Source organism: Choloepus didactylus, chromosome 8, assembly GCF_015220235.1.
Source record: "Choloepus didactylus isolate mChoDid1 chromosome 8, mChoDid1.pri, whole genome shotgun sequence".
Taxonomy (NCBI): Eukaryota; Metazoa; Chordata; class Mammalia; order Pilosa; family Megalonychidae; genus Choloepus; species Choloepus didactylus.
The window spans coordinates 104627524-104643711 of NC_051314.1; the positions used below are offsets into that span (position 1 = coordinate 104627524).

At 39.6% G+C, this 16188-nt stretch overlaps 1 protein-coding gene across 3 annotated transcripts in view; it reads right to left on the reverse strand.

Annotated features, from left to right (window-relative positions):
* CCDC91 (coiled-coil domain containing 91) overlaps positions 1-8159 on the reverse strand; it is a 516404-nt gene extending 508245 nt beyond the window's left edge. For 2 of the 3 annotated variants that reach the window (XM_037844941.1, XM_037844948.1), the window contains exons 1-2: positions 7973-8159; positions 7114-7273 (exon numbers count right to left, since the gene is read on the reverse strand). The gene's annotated coding sequence lies outside the window, so the exon portion shown is untranslated. The remainder of the gene's footprint in view (positions 1-7113; positions 7274-7972) is intronic. The other variant, XM_037844942.1, reaches the window with a different exon arrangement.
* Positions 8160-16188: the final 8029 nt, after the last annotated feature.

Below are 16188 nucleotides of genomic sequence, written 5' to 3' on the forward strand. Positions count from 1 at the left end.
CTTTCGCTATTTGCAGATGATATGATCCTATATAGAAAAAGTCCTGAAAAGTCTACAACAAAGTTACTAGAACTAATAAACAAATTCATCAAAGTGGCAGGGTAAAAGATTAACATGCAAAAATCAGTCGTGTTTCTATACACTAGTAATGTGCAAGCTGAGGGGAAATCAAGAAAAAAATTCCTTTTGCAATAGGAACTAAAACAATCAAATATTTAGGAATAAGTTAACCAAGGATGTAAAGGACTTGTCCACAGAAAACAACAAAACATTTCTAAAAGAAATCAAGGAAGATCTAAATAAATGGAAGGACATTCTGTGTTCATGAATAAGAAGATTAAATATTATCAAGATGCCAATCTTACCTAAAATAATTTAGATTCAACACAATCCCAATCAAAATTCCAACAGCCCACTTTGCAGAAATGGAAAAGCCAATTAGCAAACTTATGTGGAAGGGTAAGGGACCCCAAATAGACAAAGAAATCTTGTAAAAGAAGCTTGAGGTTAGAGGACTCATATCTCCTGACTTAAAAGCATAGTACAAAGCTACTATGGTCAAAACAGCATGGTATTGACACAAGGATAGATATATCAACCAATGGATTTGGATTCAGAGTTCAGAAATAGAGCTTCACACCTATGGCCAATTGATTTTGACAATTCTACCAAGTCCACTCAATTGGGAAAGACTAGTCTCTTCAACAAATGGTGCTGGGACAACTAGATGTCCATATGCAAAAGAATGAAAGAGAACCCCTATCTCATATCATATACAAAAATTAAATCAAAATTGCTCAAAGACCTAAATAGAAGAGCCAGGACTATTAAAATTCCTAGCAGAAAATATAGGGAAGCATCTTCAGGATCTTGCACTGGGCAACAGTTTCTTAGACTTTACACCCAAAGCACAGGCAACAAAAGGGGAAAAACAGGTAAATGAGACCTCATCAAAATTTAAAACTTTTGTGCAAAGGACACTGCCACAAAAATGAAAAGAAAACCTACTCAATGGGAGAAAGTATTTGACACATATCTAAAAGCGGTTTAATATCCCAAATATATAAAGCAATCCTACAACTCAACAACAGAAAGACAAACGCCCAATTAAAAAATCGACAAAAGACAAGGACAGACACTTTTCTGAACAGGAAATACAAGTGGCTCAAAAACATATGAAAAAATGTTCAACTTCACTGGCTATTAGGGAAATGCAAATCAAAACCACAATGAGATATCATCTCACAGTTACCAGAATGGCCATAATCCAAAAAACAAAACAGAAAATTACAAGTGCTAGAGAGGATGTGGAGAAAGAAGCACACTTACTCATTGTTGGTGGGAATGCAGAATGGTGCAATCACTCTGGAAGACAGTGTGGAGGTTCCTCAGGAAGCTAAGTATAGATTTGCCTTATCATCCAGCTATTCCATTGCTAGGTATATACTCAAAGGAAATGAAAGTTAAGACACAAACGGACATTTGTAAACTGGTATTTGTAAACTGATGTTTATTGCAGCATTATTCATGATTGCCAAGAGATGGAAACAGTCCAAATGTCCATCAATGAATGCGTGGAGAAACAAACTGTGGTATATACACATGATGGAATATTATGCAGCTGTAAGACAGAACAAAGACATGGAACATATAACAACATGGACGAACCTTGAGGACATTATGTTGAGTGAAGTTAGGCAGAAACAAAAGGACGAATACTGTATGGTCTCACTAATATCAACTAAAATTAATGAGAAAACTTTGACAGTTAAAAGCTGATAACACAGGCTACCAGGAGAAGCACTGTAACATGCTTCCATTAAATGTCACAAAGGCAATATACTAAAGCTAATTGTGTATGAGAAGGGGATATAAGGGAGGGATATGGGATTCTTGGTAGTGGTGTTGTTTTCTGTCCTTACCATTATATTGTATTGTATGACATTTTATTTTTTTATCCTTTTTATTATTCGCTTAAAAAAAACTTTTTCTTAATAATCAGTATGTTCAAGTGCTGACTATGGTGATAAACGTACAACTATATGACGATACCATGAACAACTGACTGTGGATAACTGTATGGTATATGAATATATTTCTATAAAATTGTAGGAAAAAATATAAATAAGGGTTAAAGTGCTGGAGAAAACATGGCGAGAGGGATGCACCTAGCTACTGTTGATGAAGAGGCAGAATAGTGTAGCCTTTCTGGAGGTCACTGTGGTGGCTCCATAAGAAGCTAAGTATGTGGGGGCCATAAGGTCGTGCAACCTCATTATGGGGTTTGTACTTGGAAGACAGAAGAGCAGAGACAGGAATGGACATTTGCACACTGCTGTTTATGCAGGCAGTATTCATGACTTGCAATCGGTGGATATGGCCTAAGGGTACATTGATTGAGGAACAGAATGGTGAACTGTGGTGTGTGCATACAATGGAATACTGAGCAACTACAAGAAGGAGTGAAGCTAGATTGTAAGCTCTTAAAGCAGTCAAATCTATTTCTGAATTGTAATGGCCATCTCCAAACTCTGAGATGCTGATCCCTTTGTGTATAACCTGATTGGTCTCTGGAACACTGGGTATCTGTGTGACACCTGAAACTCAGAGTTAGAACTCAGCAGATATGAATGTCAGTATTAATGCATACAGCAACTGTTAAAAAAAAAAAAAAAAAAGGCTGAAAAAGAGCCCAGACTTCAATTAGAGATATGAATGAAGCAGATCTGGTTAAGACTAGGGTAAATCAAGCCAAAGGGTAAAGGGTGAAACTGACTGTTAAGACTTCAACTTCCATGTGAGACCAAGGATCTATATTTTCTAAACAATATAACTTCTACACTCAGTTTCTTCAAATACCACAATTACATGGAACTTTGAATAGGAAGTGAGATATGGTAGGCTTGTATAGGTTACAGTGAAATAGCAACACATCCCAAAGTAATGTGGGCGGAGAATAAAAATACATATGCAGGACCCCCCTGAGGAGCTGGGGGACAACACAGATGTGTTTGACTTCCTCACCTGGATTGTTGCTGATGTTCTCACAAACATTGAGGACTGAGGGCTTGGTATACCAAGCCCTCTATCTTGGGGCCTGCCCTTATGAAGCTCGTTACTGCAAAGCAGAGGCTAAACCTGCTTATAATTGTGCCTAAGAGTCTCCCCTGAATGCCTCTTTGTTACTCAGATGTGGCCCTCTCTCTCTAGCTAAGCCACCTCAGCAGGTGAACTCATTGCCCTCCCCCTTATGTGGGATCTGACTCCCAGGGGTATAAATCTCCCTGGCAAAGCAGGATATGACTCCTGAGGATGAATGTGAAACCGGCATCTTGGGATTGAGAACATCTTCTTGAACAAAAAGGGGATGCGAGATGAAACGAAGTGAAGCTTTGGCGGCTGAGAGATTTCAAATGGAGTCGAGAGGTCACTCTGGTGGACATTCTTACACACTATATAGATAACCCTCTTTAGGTTTTAATGTACTGGAACAGCTAGAAGTAAATACCTGAAACTATCAAACTCCAACCCAATGGCCTTGACTCTTGAAGATGATTGTATAACAATGTAGCTTACAAGGGGTGACAGTATGATTGCAAAAACCTTGTGCATCGCACTCCTTTATCCAGTGTATGAATGGATGAGTAGAAAAATGGGGACAAAAAATAAATGAAAAACAGGGTGGGATGGGGGGGTGATCTGGGTGTTCTTTTTTACTTTTATTTTTTATTCTTATTCCGATTCTTTCTGGTGTAAGGAAAATGTTCAAAAATAGATTGGGGTGATGAATGCATAACTATATGATGGTACTGTGAACAGCTGATTGTACACCATGGATGACTGTATGGTATGTGAATCTCTCAAACTAAATTAAAAAAAAAAAATGGGCAAAAGATTTGAATAGACATCTCTCCAAAGAGAACATACAAATGACTAAAAAGCACATGAGAAGATGCTCAACATCACTAGCTATTCAGGAAATGCAAATCAAAACCACTGTAAGATATCATTTCATAACTACTAGAATAGCCACTATAAGACAACAGAAAATTACAAGTGTTGGAGAGGATGTCGAGAAACAGGAGCACTTTATTCACTGCTGGTGGGAATGTAAAATGGTACAGCTGCTATGGAAGATTGTTAGTTACAGTGCAAGCTAAATATAGAATTACCTCATCACCCAGCAATCCCACTACTAGGCATATACCCAGAAAAACTGAAAGCAGGGACTGGAACAGATACTTGCACACCAATGGTAGTAGCAGCATTATTCACAATTGCCAAAAGATGGAAGCAACCCAAGTGTCCATTAACCGATGAATGGATAAATGGAATATTATTCAGCTTTAAAAAGGAATGAAGTCCTGAGGCATGCAGCCACATGGATGAACTTTGAGGGCATATTGCTGAGTGAAATAAGCTAGGCACAAGAGGACAAATATTGTATGATCTCATTAATATGAGCTAATTATAAGAAGCACACTCAGAGTTAGAATCTAAAACACAGGTTACCAATGGATAGACTGGGGGAAGAGAATGGGGAGCTGATGCTTAATTTGTACAGAATTTCAATTTAGGTTGATTGTAAAGGTTCAGAAAATGTTGGTGGTGATGGTAGCACATTATTGGGAGTGAAATTAACAGTGCTGAACTAGGTATATGAATGTGGGACAAAGGGGAGTTCTGGGTCATGTATGTTACCACAATGAAAGTTAGAAGATAAAGCATGGGACTGTATAACACAGCAAACCCTGTTTTGGACAGTGGACTGGGGTGAACTGTACAAGTATAAGAATGTTCCTTCATGAATTATTACAAACATATGACACTAACACAAGGTGTTAATAATGGATTGGTATACAGAAAAAAATATACCTAATGTAAACCAGGTGTAATTGTTACAATTGTAACAAAGGTAACCACACTAATGCAAAGTGTCAACAATGAGGGGGGAGTACGGGAACATCTAGCTTTCACACGACTTTTCTATTAACCTACAACTAAAAAACAGTAATAATAATTTTTTAAAAAAATTGTCTTTATTGGCAGAAAACATGATTGTCTTCATAGAAAATCCCAGTGAGCCTAGAAAAACTACTAGAACTGAGTCAGTTTAACAAGGTTGCAGGATACAAGGTCAATATAAAAATACCATCTGCATTTCTATACACTAATAAACAATTAGAAAATTGGAAATTTTAAAGATGGCCACTTATAATAGCACCCAAAAAATGCCCCACGAAATACGCAGATATAAATATAATAAAAGATTTTTATGCTGACAACTTCAAAACCTTGCAAGTGGGAATGCAAAATTATAAAGGCCACCTTGGAAAGCAGTTTGGTAGTTTCTTATAAAGTTAAAATACTTGCCACATGACCCAAGAATCCTCCTCCTATTTAACCAAAAGATATGAAAACATGTCTACACAAAGACTTGTACGTGAACATACAAAGAACTATAGATGAATGTTTATAGCAACTTCATTCCTAACTGCCAAAAACTGCAAATAACCATTCACACAATGAAATAATAGTCAGCAATAAAAAAGGACAAAGCACGGATACATACATCAATTTGAATGAATCACAAAGCCATAGGCAAAGTGAAAGAAACCAGAAATAAATGGTAACATGCCGTATGATTCCATTATATGACATTCCAGAAAAGAAAAAAAACTATAGGAACCAAGAACATATCAGTGGTGATCAGGATCTGAGGGTGAGGGGAGGGAAATGACTACAAAGGGTTATGAGGGAACTTTGGGGGTAGACAGAAATGTTCTTTGTCTAGACTATAGTGGTGGATACATGACTATATAAATTTGTCAGCGTTCACAGAGAGTATACCTAAAAGTGATTTTTACTTGTTATAAATTAAACCTCAATAGCTTAAATTGTCCTTTAGAAAAATATGCATCAATTTAAATGACTTAAACCTAGCTTAGCGGGTATGGGGGAGAGACAGGGAAGAGGGGAGACCAAAAATTCTTAGAAATACCGCAAATGTAAAAATTGATTTATCAATAGCAAATAAGAAGCAGACATTGCTACAAAGAGTTAATCTAAAGAGAGCTGCCTTTTTTATTAAGTTCTCATTGTTCAGACAGAAAATTTTAAAATTTGATAAACGTTCAAAAGAAGACAAAAATTATGATGAAACAGGTTGTTAAAGGAGCACTGTGATTATCAGCTAGCATTTGGAAACAATTTACCTAACACTTCCTTTCCAATTTGTGAAATGGAAACAGTCTCACCTACCCATTCATTCAACACACTCCCATCCTGACTTTTGCTGGCATCAAAAAGCTTTCTTTAATCATAAACCCATATCCTTTACAAATCTTACATCTACAGCTAGGGGGTACAACACAAAACGCTTCATATTCAGCAAATTCCTATTTGTCCCTTTAAGCTCTGCACAAGCTGGCTAGCAATCGTCTTTCTTCTTCCTTTTTTACTGCCACCAAAAAAGTGATGTGCCTCTGTGATAACTTTCTGCAGTCTCTTATTGCCTGGTATTAACTATTAAAATGATTTTAAAAAACAAAAAGCTCTAAGAAGTTTTGAGCTGATCATTCCAACAAGAAGATAACATTTTTCCATTTAACAAAAGTTAAGGGGTAAATTATAACTTGCATCTCTTTGTTTTGTCCTTATGTTTATTCTATTTGGCTTATATTGTTGCTAGGAAACCAGTTCATAATAAGATTTCCCAGCCCACAGAACAGTCTCCCAGCCAGCCTGGACGATACCAAACTTTATAACCTGGGCAATTCTCTACCACACGATTTACCAACAAACCGGCATCACACAGGTACACTCACAGGTGCATCCCCTGTGCTCCATCTACCTAAAAGACGCAATACTTGTTATAGCAGAGAGCAAAAGGGATGCTTAGAAGTGTAGGGCCCTCTGATGGAGAGAACACAGAAAATTTACTATCAGTCCTTGTTACCCCTCCCAACTAAATATTCTGGGTTTTTGCCTTTATTTTGAGATGAAATGTCAGTCCACCCCAATCACTCCACCAGGCAACATACAAACTATTTCCATGAGCCATCATCCAACTACCGCCTGATAAATATTTGAAAAGGAAGGAGGCATCAATACCTGCACACTTGAGAGGGGGAGGGAAGGAACGCGTCGGAATTCTTACAGGGCCGCTGAGTCACCTATAGCTGTGGCCAAGATTTTACCCTCCAGGAAACCAGGCTTTGCCCCAACTCTCATCAGAAAAGCAACTAGTGTAGCAGCAGCAGCAGCAAACATCCTACCAAAAAAAAAAAACACTCAGCACTACTTTTAACAGAGTTGCCACTCCTAAAAGTGAAGCCAAAAATAGGTTTCAGGTCCAAAGCTTTACTCTGAATTACGCAACCAAGGCAGATGGAGGAAACATCTTTATTGTGGGGAAGTGGGTCGCACTTCGCAAAGTTACTGGTTCCAGCTTCAACCACGAAACGCCACTTTTATGGCAACATGTAACCCAAAGTAACTACAGTATAGGGATATGTGGCTGACGGACGCTGCAGTGCATTTACCCCAAGGTACGTGCCCAAGTAGAAGGGGAAACAGACGACCGGTGCATTAGGTGAAACCTCACCAAGGACCAGTCAGTTCTGTTCGGTGGGAGGCTTCAGTGACACAATAATCACGTGTACATGTGCGCAGACTTTCGAAAACACTGGCACTCGATTCTGGAGCGTGCAGGTCCCGATTCGTGAAGCGAGGACAAGTACGACTTCGCCCTCCCTAACCGCGGGAGCCAAGCTCTCTTCCTGCCGCAGGCTGGTCACGCCCCCTTGACTCCCAGAGAACGCTGGGGGCGAGGCCGGAGACAGCAGGCGGCGGAAGCCCGGCTGCGCGCTCCCAGCCCGCGGCCAGGCCGCTTCCCGGCACGCCCCCCCACCACACGCGGCCCAGGCCCCTAAACCCCAGACCCAGGTCCGCAAGGCGAGCGTCTATTTACCTGCTCCCCGCTTGGGCTCGCCTCCGCCGCGAAGCTCACCCACGCTGTCAGGTGACCCACCCCTAGCACACGGACCTTCGCGCTCACAGCCAGGGAACGACCCCAGACTCGTGCGAGAAGCCACAGAACCAGTCACGCAAGTTGGAATAGCCCACACGCCACAAGGCTTCGAACACCTCTGCCCCCGGAAGTTGATTTCCGCCAAGACCCGCCCAGCCCTGCGCCTGTCACTCAAAGCAAACATGCGCGTCACGTGGCCCCAAGCTGAGGCCCCACACGTGGCTTGAGTTGTCCACAGAGGGTTGCCCTCCGAAAGAAGATGCCTTCTCCTTTGACAACGCTTCCCCCTCTCAGGTGCTACCCCCTGTTAATTACAACTACTCATTTCTCTTGAATCAGAGGCCCTCTTTCTACGCCTAATCAATACAGATAAAATCATCCCCAAATGACACTCCCACTTGGGACTCTGTGAGCCCACTTCCAAGCAGAGTTAAATAACAACTGGAACTGAAAAAAGTGCATGCCATGTAGGAAGTACTCAAGAAACAACTGTTGACTCGACAAGTGCCCTGTTGCATATCTGAACTTACATGCATCGGGATGCACCCAAGCCAAGGGTCTCTAGAGACCACTACTCTGATTTCAGCCAAAGAACTCGGCTCTAGAATTAATTCCAGATCACAGCAATTCATTCATGCTCATCTCTGTTACAGAGAAAGTTTGTTTTCTGCTGCCAAGTCTCCCCTTTTTTTCAAAGACTTATGTTAAATAGCTTCTTCTGAAGAAAAAGAAACAAGCTAAATAAAACAGATTGACTCAACTGACAGATTTTTATTTGAAAGGAAGTATGGTTATAGAGATTTTTTTTTTTGTCCATTTCAGACTTTCAGTAACTATGACAGAAATAGACAACTAGCAAGTCACTTATTAAAGATTTCCATTTTTGACCTGGGAGGGATTTGGAAGACATTCATTTAGCAATTTTTTATTGATTGTATACCATATACCCAGTGGGACCAAGTAGTGAGAATCCAAGAGTGAACAAGATATACTGTAGATGCTTACCTTCAAGGAACTTAAAATCTAGTGAGGAAGAAAAGTAACTGGGAACTTTAAGCATAAGACTCAGGAATATTCACATTCACTGTACAACAGGCATTCTCTAACATTTCAGACACGTTTGTTTTCTCAGTTTTCTGTTGATCACAATTGTATTAAAACTGTAATAATTTCTGCTCTGTACTGGAGGTAGAAAACACCAGTAAGGTACCCTGACCATCCTCCAGTAAATGCATGCTCAAGTGGTTAGTAAGCAGTTTCAGTACTGAGTGGCACAAATGTCACTCTTCTGCTCCCTTTTTTCCTGCCCACCCCCTTATTTATGCATACAGCAAACAGATTTCTATTATCGGAAAAATGAAACTTTATTACACATTTTTGCTTATCTGTCTACTAGATCACGAAGTCAAGGTCCACTTCTTATTGTATTTGAATATCCAGCAATCTAGCACATGTCTAGTGATTAGAAGACAGATATTCAAGAAATGTTTCTTATACTCTCGTATCTCTGCTGGAAAGGTCAGGTGACTCTCTGGGAATTTCTAATGAGGTAAGTACATGCACACATCTATCTCACATAATCCAATATCTAAAATTAAATAGATATATAATAATAATAGAAACTATTATTTATTGAGCACTTGCTATATGCCTGGGATTGGGCTGAATATTTTTCATCCATTATCTAACTTATCACAATTATCCTAAAGTAGGTGTATTAATGTGTTCACTTTTTAGTTGAATATGTAGCCTTAGTATTAGGGATAATTTGACTAAGTGGTAGAGCAGTATTCAAAGCCAGGTATGCCTGACAGAAGGACTTAGCACTTATTCATTTCAACACACAGCCACTGTTTCACATCCCTTGTTGATCAGCAAATCCAAATCCCACCACCTCTGTGAAGTCTTTCTCCCCTCCCCACAGTAACCCATGCTTTTTCTTTTTTTTTAAGTGTACAATTAAGTGGTTTTTAGTATATTCACAAGAATTGTGCAACTATCACCACAATCAATTCTAGAACATTTTCATCACCCCCTAAAAAGATATTGCATACCTTTTATCAATCATCCCCTATTCCTTCCATCCCTCACAACCCTAGGCAACCACTAATCTACTTTCTGTCTCTTTATATTTGTCTATTCTAGACATTTCATATAAATTGAATCATACAATATGTGGCCGTTTATGACTGGCTTTTTTTCACTTAGCATAATGTTTTCAAGGTTCATTTAGCCAGTCATCAAATGATGGTCATGTGGATTGTTTCAACATTTTGGCTATTATGAATAATACTACTATGAATATTCATGCACAAGTTTTTGGGTAGGCATATGTTTTCATTTGTCTTGTGTATATATGTATGCATGGAATTTGATGACACATAGGGTATCCTATGTTTAACCTTTGAGGAACTGTCAGAATGATTTCCAGAGTGGTTATGCCATTTTACATTACCACCTGCAATGTATGAGCCTTCCAGTTTCTCCACTGTGCCTTTTCTTATCTCCTCTAGAAAAATATAGCTCTTTTAACTTTTCTAGGTACTTTCCAATAGTCATCTTTTATCGCTAGTTATGTTTTTGTGTTTATGTGTCTTCAGGTCAGTCACCCTCAGAAGGCTGTGACCTTCTGAGGTGAGCAACATAGCACCTGCCCTCAAGAAGCTCAAGTTTGGAAGGAGATACAATCGAATCAGATATTACAATGATGATAAGACTGAAATCAAAGTTATTGCTAAAATGTGAAGGAGGAATACCTAATTCAATCTTATTTGATCAAGAAGTACATCCCATAAGATGTAAAGCTCAAAATGAGTCTTGAAGAATCAGTAGGAATTAGCCAAGTAAAAAGAGATAAGAGTATGTTCCAGACAAAGGAACATACCTTTGTATGTAGTTCCTTGCCTATTAATTGTGTAGCTAAGTATAGTGTATAGGCAAGTATGGTGGAAAAAAAGATGGCGATAAATGGGAATAGAACAGGATAAATGGCAAATGTAGATGGGGTGTGTGGTGGTTTGACCCTGTTATGTACCCCCAGAAAAGGCCATGTTCTTTTCATCCATTCCTGTGGGTGCAGACCTGTTGTGGGTAGGACCTTTTGTTTAGGCTACTTCAATTGAGATGTGACCCATCCCATTCAAGCTGGATCTTAATCCTTTTACTGGAGTCCTTTTTGAGAGGATAAAAGAAAGAAAAAGGAAAAAAGCTGAGAGAAGCCCCAGAGAAGCTGAGAGAGAAGGACATGCCAAAAGAAGAAGAGAGAGGAAGCCACTGAAGCCAGAAACTGGAAGCAACAAAACCCAGGAGAGAAGCACCAGCAGACACCAGCCATGGGCCTTCCCATATGACAGAGGTGTCCCAGATGCTGGCAGCATTTCTTCAGTGAAGGTATCGTCCTGTTGATGCCTTAACTGGGACATTTTCATGGCCTTAGAACTGTAAATTTGTAAGCTAATAAATCCCCATTGCAAAAGCCAACCCATTTCTGGTATATTACATTCCAGCAGTTTTATCAAACTGAAACAGGGTAAAATGATGGAAATTTTTGTAAATTGTGCTGAGGAGTAGAAATTTGAACTCTATACTGAAACTAATGAAAAACTACTGGATTAGTAAAGCATAGGTGGGGAAAAGAGTCATGATTGGATTTGCATTTTTACCAAGATCACTTCAGCAGGAGTGTGGAAGATGGATTTGGGGTAGAGGAGAGAGGGACACAGAGAAACAAGTTATAAGACCCATGAAATAACCAGAGTGAGTAATCATGAAGGCCTGAACCAAATTAGTATCCATGAAAGAGGCAATGAGGATTTGAAAGACATGTGGGCAGCAAGAAAAAGGAAGAAATAAAAGAAGAACCCAAGGTTTCTGGAGCTGTTCAAAGAGGTAGGTGATTCAGGAGGAAGATGGTACACTTGGTCTTGAGAATAATGAAACATGAATTTAATACAACAGTTGTAGTTTATAAACTGTTGTAGTCCCCCAGAGAAGAAAGAGCAACCCTCCCCCACCCAAAACTTCATTCATATATCAAGACTGATGACGCCATACATTCACCACGAGGATATAACAAGGTTTTGCTCACATAATGAAGCTCTCTAGGAAGAGCAGAGCAAGCTTTTCAAGCAGGTCCAAACATAACTTTGACAGAGCAGGGAAATGAGACTGTCTTCAGAGGTTTTATGGTGGTTAGAATGTAGGGCTAGGGTAACAATCCTACACAGAAGCCAGGTCTTGCATGGTTTGAACTTTCCACTGGTGCCAAAGTAGGGAAGACCCAGTCTTTCTAATTGGCTTGCTCAACCAGGGCAAGAAGGAAAAGGAGAGAGAAGTATGTCTTAAAAGCTCTTAGCAGTCAAACATCAAAAATGGAGTCAGGACCTCACCCTGATGAAGAGGGCTGAGTAAGAAACTTCAGGGCTCTGTTTCTTCACAGAAGTTTTAAACAACCAGAAAGAACTGGCAGAAACTTCTTACTAACCATTAAAGGATTAGAGTTACAGGACAAACTCCAAGTCAAGGAAAAGGCCACTAAAAAGCAGTGAATCTAATGGCACTCTGACTAGCCCCCTCTGCACTCCTTACTGGCTCAGAACTGAGCCTGCCACAATCCCAGTGCAGATCCCTGGTCCCAGTTTCAGAAAGCAAAGTAACCCTTGTGCACATACTGGGAGCATGTGTGTCTGGCCTAATCTGTCTGGTTTGAGGGACTTGCTGTCCCAGAACTTGTCCTGCATATACAAGGTGGCTTACAGAGCCCTCCTACAGAACACTGTGGTAGAACAGTCAATTGGCTGCTTGGGGCAAGGTATAGCTGGCTGTAGGATGTAGGGTGCCAAGACTGTGACAAAACTGTTTCCTAGGGAAGAGGGGACATTTGTATCTGTGTAAACCAGAGAATTCCCAAGACAATGCGCATGCACAGAAAGGATCAGCAAGGCCCCTGTGCTTTGACCTGGAGATAGTCTCTAAGCTCATGGTATGGATAAGCTCTGAAGGAGAACACTCAGGATAAGTCAGTCTTCAAAATCTGGGAAAGCTGTTTTCTTCTTTTCCTTTCTTTATTTTTGTTAGCTCCTGACATTCAAGGAAGGCTCAGTCATAGCACCAGCTGGATTCAGGCTTACAGAACAGACACCCCAGAGTCTAAATTCCAGCTACAACAAACTTAAATATCAAAATGTCCAGGTTTCAACAAAATAATATGAAACATATGAAGAAATAGCAAGCAATGACCCAGTCAAAGGAGATTAAAACAGTAGAAATCATTAATGAGGAGGATCAACCTGGGAAATTCCAAAGACTTTTTTGAAATGGTGCTAAATATGCTCAAAGAGATAAAGGAAAACATGGACAAACAACTAAAGGAAATCAGGAAAACAACAGATGACACAAAGAGAATATCAATAGAGAGATGGGAACTATGAAAAGGAACAAAACAGAGCAGAACACCACAGAAACAAAAATTTAAAATTCCATAAAGGGGTTCAACAGGAGATTGGAGCTGACAGAAAAAAGAATCAGTGAACTTGAAGGTAAGATCATTAAATGATCCAGACTAAGGAATAGAAAGAAGAATGAAGAAAAGTGAAAGGAGCCTAAGGAACCTATAGGACACTATCAAGCATACCAATATATGTGTCATAGGAATCCCAGAAGAAGAAAGACAGAAAGGAGTAGAGAGAATATTCAAAGAAATAATGGAAGAAAACCTCCAAAATTTAATGAAAGACATGAATATACACATCCAAGATCTCAACAAACTCCATACAGGAGAAACCCAAATCAACACACACCATGCCATGTTATAATCAAGTTGTCAAATGCCAAATATAAAGAGGGACTTCTGAAAGCTATCATAGAGAAGCAACATGTCACATACAAAGGAGCCTCAATAAAATTAAGTGCTAATTTTGCATCAGAAAACACGGAGTGAGAAGACATATTTAAAGTGCTGAAAGCAAAAAACTGCCAGTCAGGTATTCTTTATCGAGCAAAACTCTCTTTCAAAAATGAGGGAGAGATTAAGACATTCTCAGATAGACAAAAACTGAGGGACTTCATCATGACTAGACCAGCCCAAGGAGAAATGCTGAAAGAGTTCTGCAGGTTGAGAAGAAAGGACATTAGATGATCAACTGAAGCCACATGAATAAATAAAGCTCCCCAGTAAAGAAATGTCCTGGGTAAATATAAATATTGGTACTTGTTCTAGTTTGCTAATGCTGCCAGAATGCAAAACACCAGAGATGGATTGGCTTTTATAAAAGGGGGTTTATTTGGTTACACAGTTACAGTCTTAAGGCCATAAAGTGTCCAAGGTAACACATCAGCAATCAGGTACCTTCACTGGAGGATGGCCAGTGGAGTCCAGAAAACCTCTGTTAGCTGGGAAGGCACGTGGCTGGCGTCTGCTCCAAAGTTCTGGATTCAAAATGGCCTTCTCCCAGGATGTTCCTCTCTAGGCTGCAGTTCCTCAAAAATGTCATTCTTAGTTGCACTTGGGATATTTGTCCTCTCTCAACTTCTCCGGACCAAGAGTCTGCTTTCAACGGCCATCTTCAAACTGTCTCTCATCTGCAGCTCATGTGCTTTCTTCAAAGTGTCCCTCTTGGCTGTAGATCCTCTTCAAAATGTCACTCATAGCTGCACTGAGTTCCTTCTGTTTGTCAGCTCATTTATATGGCTCCACTGATCAAGGTCCACCCTGAATGGGTGGGGCCATGCCTCCATGGAAGTATCTCATCAGAGTTATCACCTACAGTTGGGTGGGGCACATTTCCATGCAAACAACCTAATCCAAACGTTCCAACTTAATCCCCACTAGTATGTCTGCCCCACAAGATTGCATCAAAGAATATGGCTTTTTCTGGGGTACATAATTCAAACCAACACAGTACTACTGTATTTTTTATTTGTAACTCCACTTTCTACTTCCAACAGGAAATAAAAGGGAAATGTGTAATATTTAATGATAAATCAATGGTTTTGGACTCATAATATGTAATTTGTGAAGAGAACTACATAAAGGTGGGGGGAGGGAGAGATATAGGAACATAGTTTATGCATACTGTTGAAGTTAAGTTGGTAATAAAGCAAAGGATATTGTTATAGAATTAAGATGTTAAACTTAAGCCCCACTGTAACCACAAATAAAATATCAGAGAATATTTGAACTCATAGAGATAGAAAATAGAGCACCAGATTACCAGGGGAGGGGGTGCGGTAATAGGGAGTTAATGCAAAATGAGTATAGGGTTTCTGTTTGGGGTGAAGGGGAAGTTACAGTTAAAGATGGTGGTGAGGGTACTGCAACATTGTGAATGTGATTAATTCCCCTGAATGGTATGCTTGGGTCAGGCTGGGATGGGAAGATTTATGTTGTATATATGTGTCCCCAATTTTATAAGAGAGAGAGAGAGAGAGAGAAGCTAAAGATGTGATAACAAATGCAATACGTGATACTGGTTGGGATTTAACAAAGGAGGAGAGAAGGCTCAAAGGGACACTATTGGGACATGAGAAAAAGTTGGAATATAGAATGTAAGCTATTTATCAACATTAAAACTTGATAATTGCACTGAAAGTAATTACATAAGTGAATATCCTTGTTCATAGGAAAAATACATTGAAGTGTATTATGTGTTTAAGGAGAATGATGTGTGCAACCTGCTCTCAAATGCTCAGAAAATGGATAAAAAGATGATTGATAAATAGATGATAGAAAGAGAGACAAGCAGGCATGGCAAAGTGGCAAAATGTTAAAAATTGGTGGATCTGGATTTTAGGAATTGTGGGGGTATAGTGGAGTTCTCTATATGGGTTTTGTATTATTTCTGCAACTATCCTGTAAGTCTGAAATTATTTTGAAATAAAAAATTTAAAAACAAGTATTGATACTTTATTGGGGGTTGAATCATGGCTCTCACAAAATGCATGTTCAGTTCCCAACCTCTGGTCCTGTGGGTATAAACTCATTTGTAAATAGGACCTTTGAAGACGGCTTTCATCCAATACGGTTGCAGTCATTCAAAGCAAAGAAATTGGAAATTGAAAGAAGGAATCATGGGAAGCAGCCAGAAGCTAGAAGTCAACGTAACCCAGAAGAGAAAGGAAGAGACACTGCCACATGCATTGTCACATGACAGAAAAGC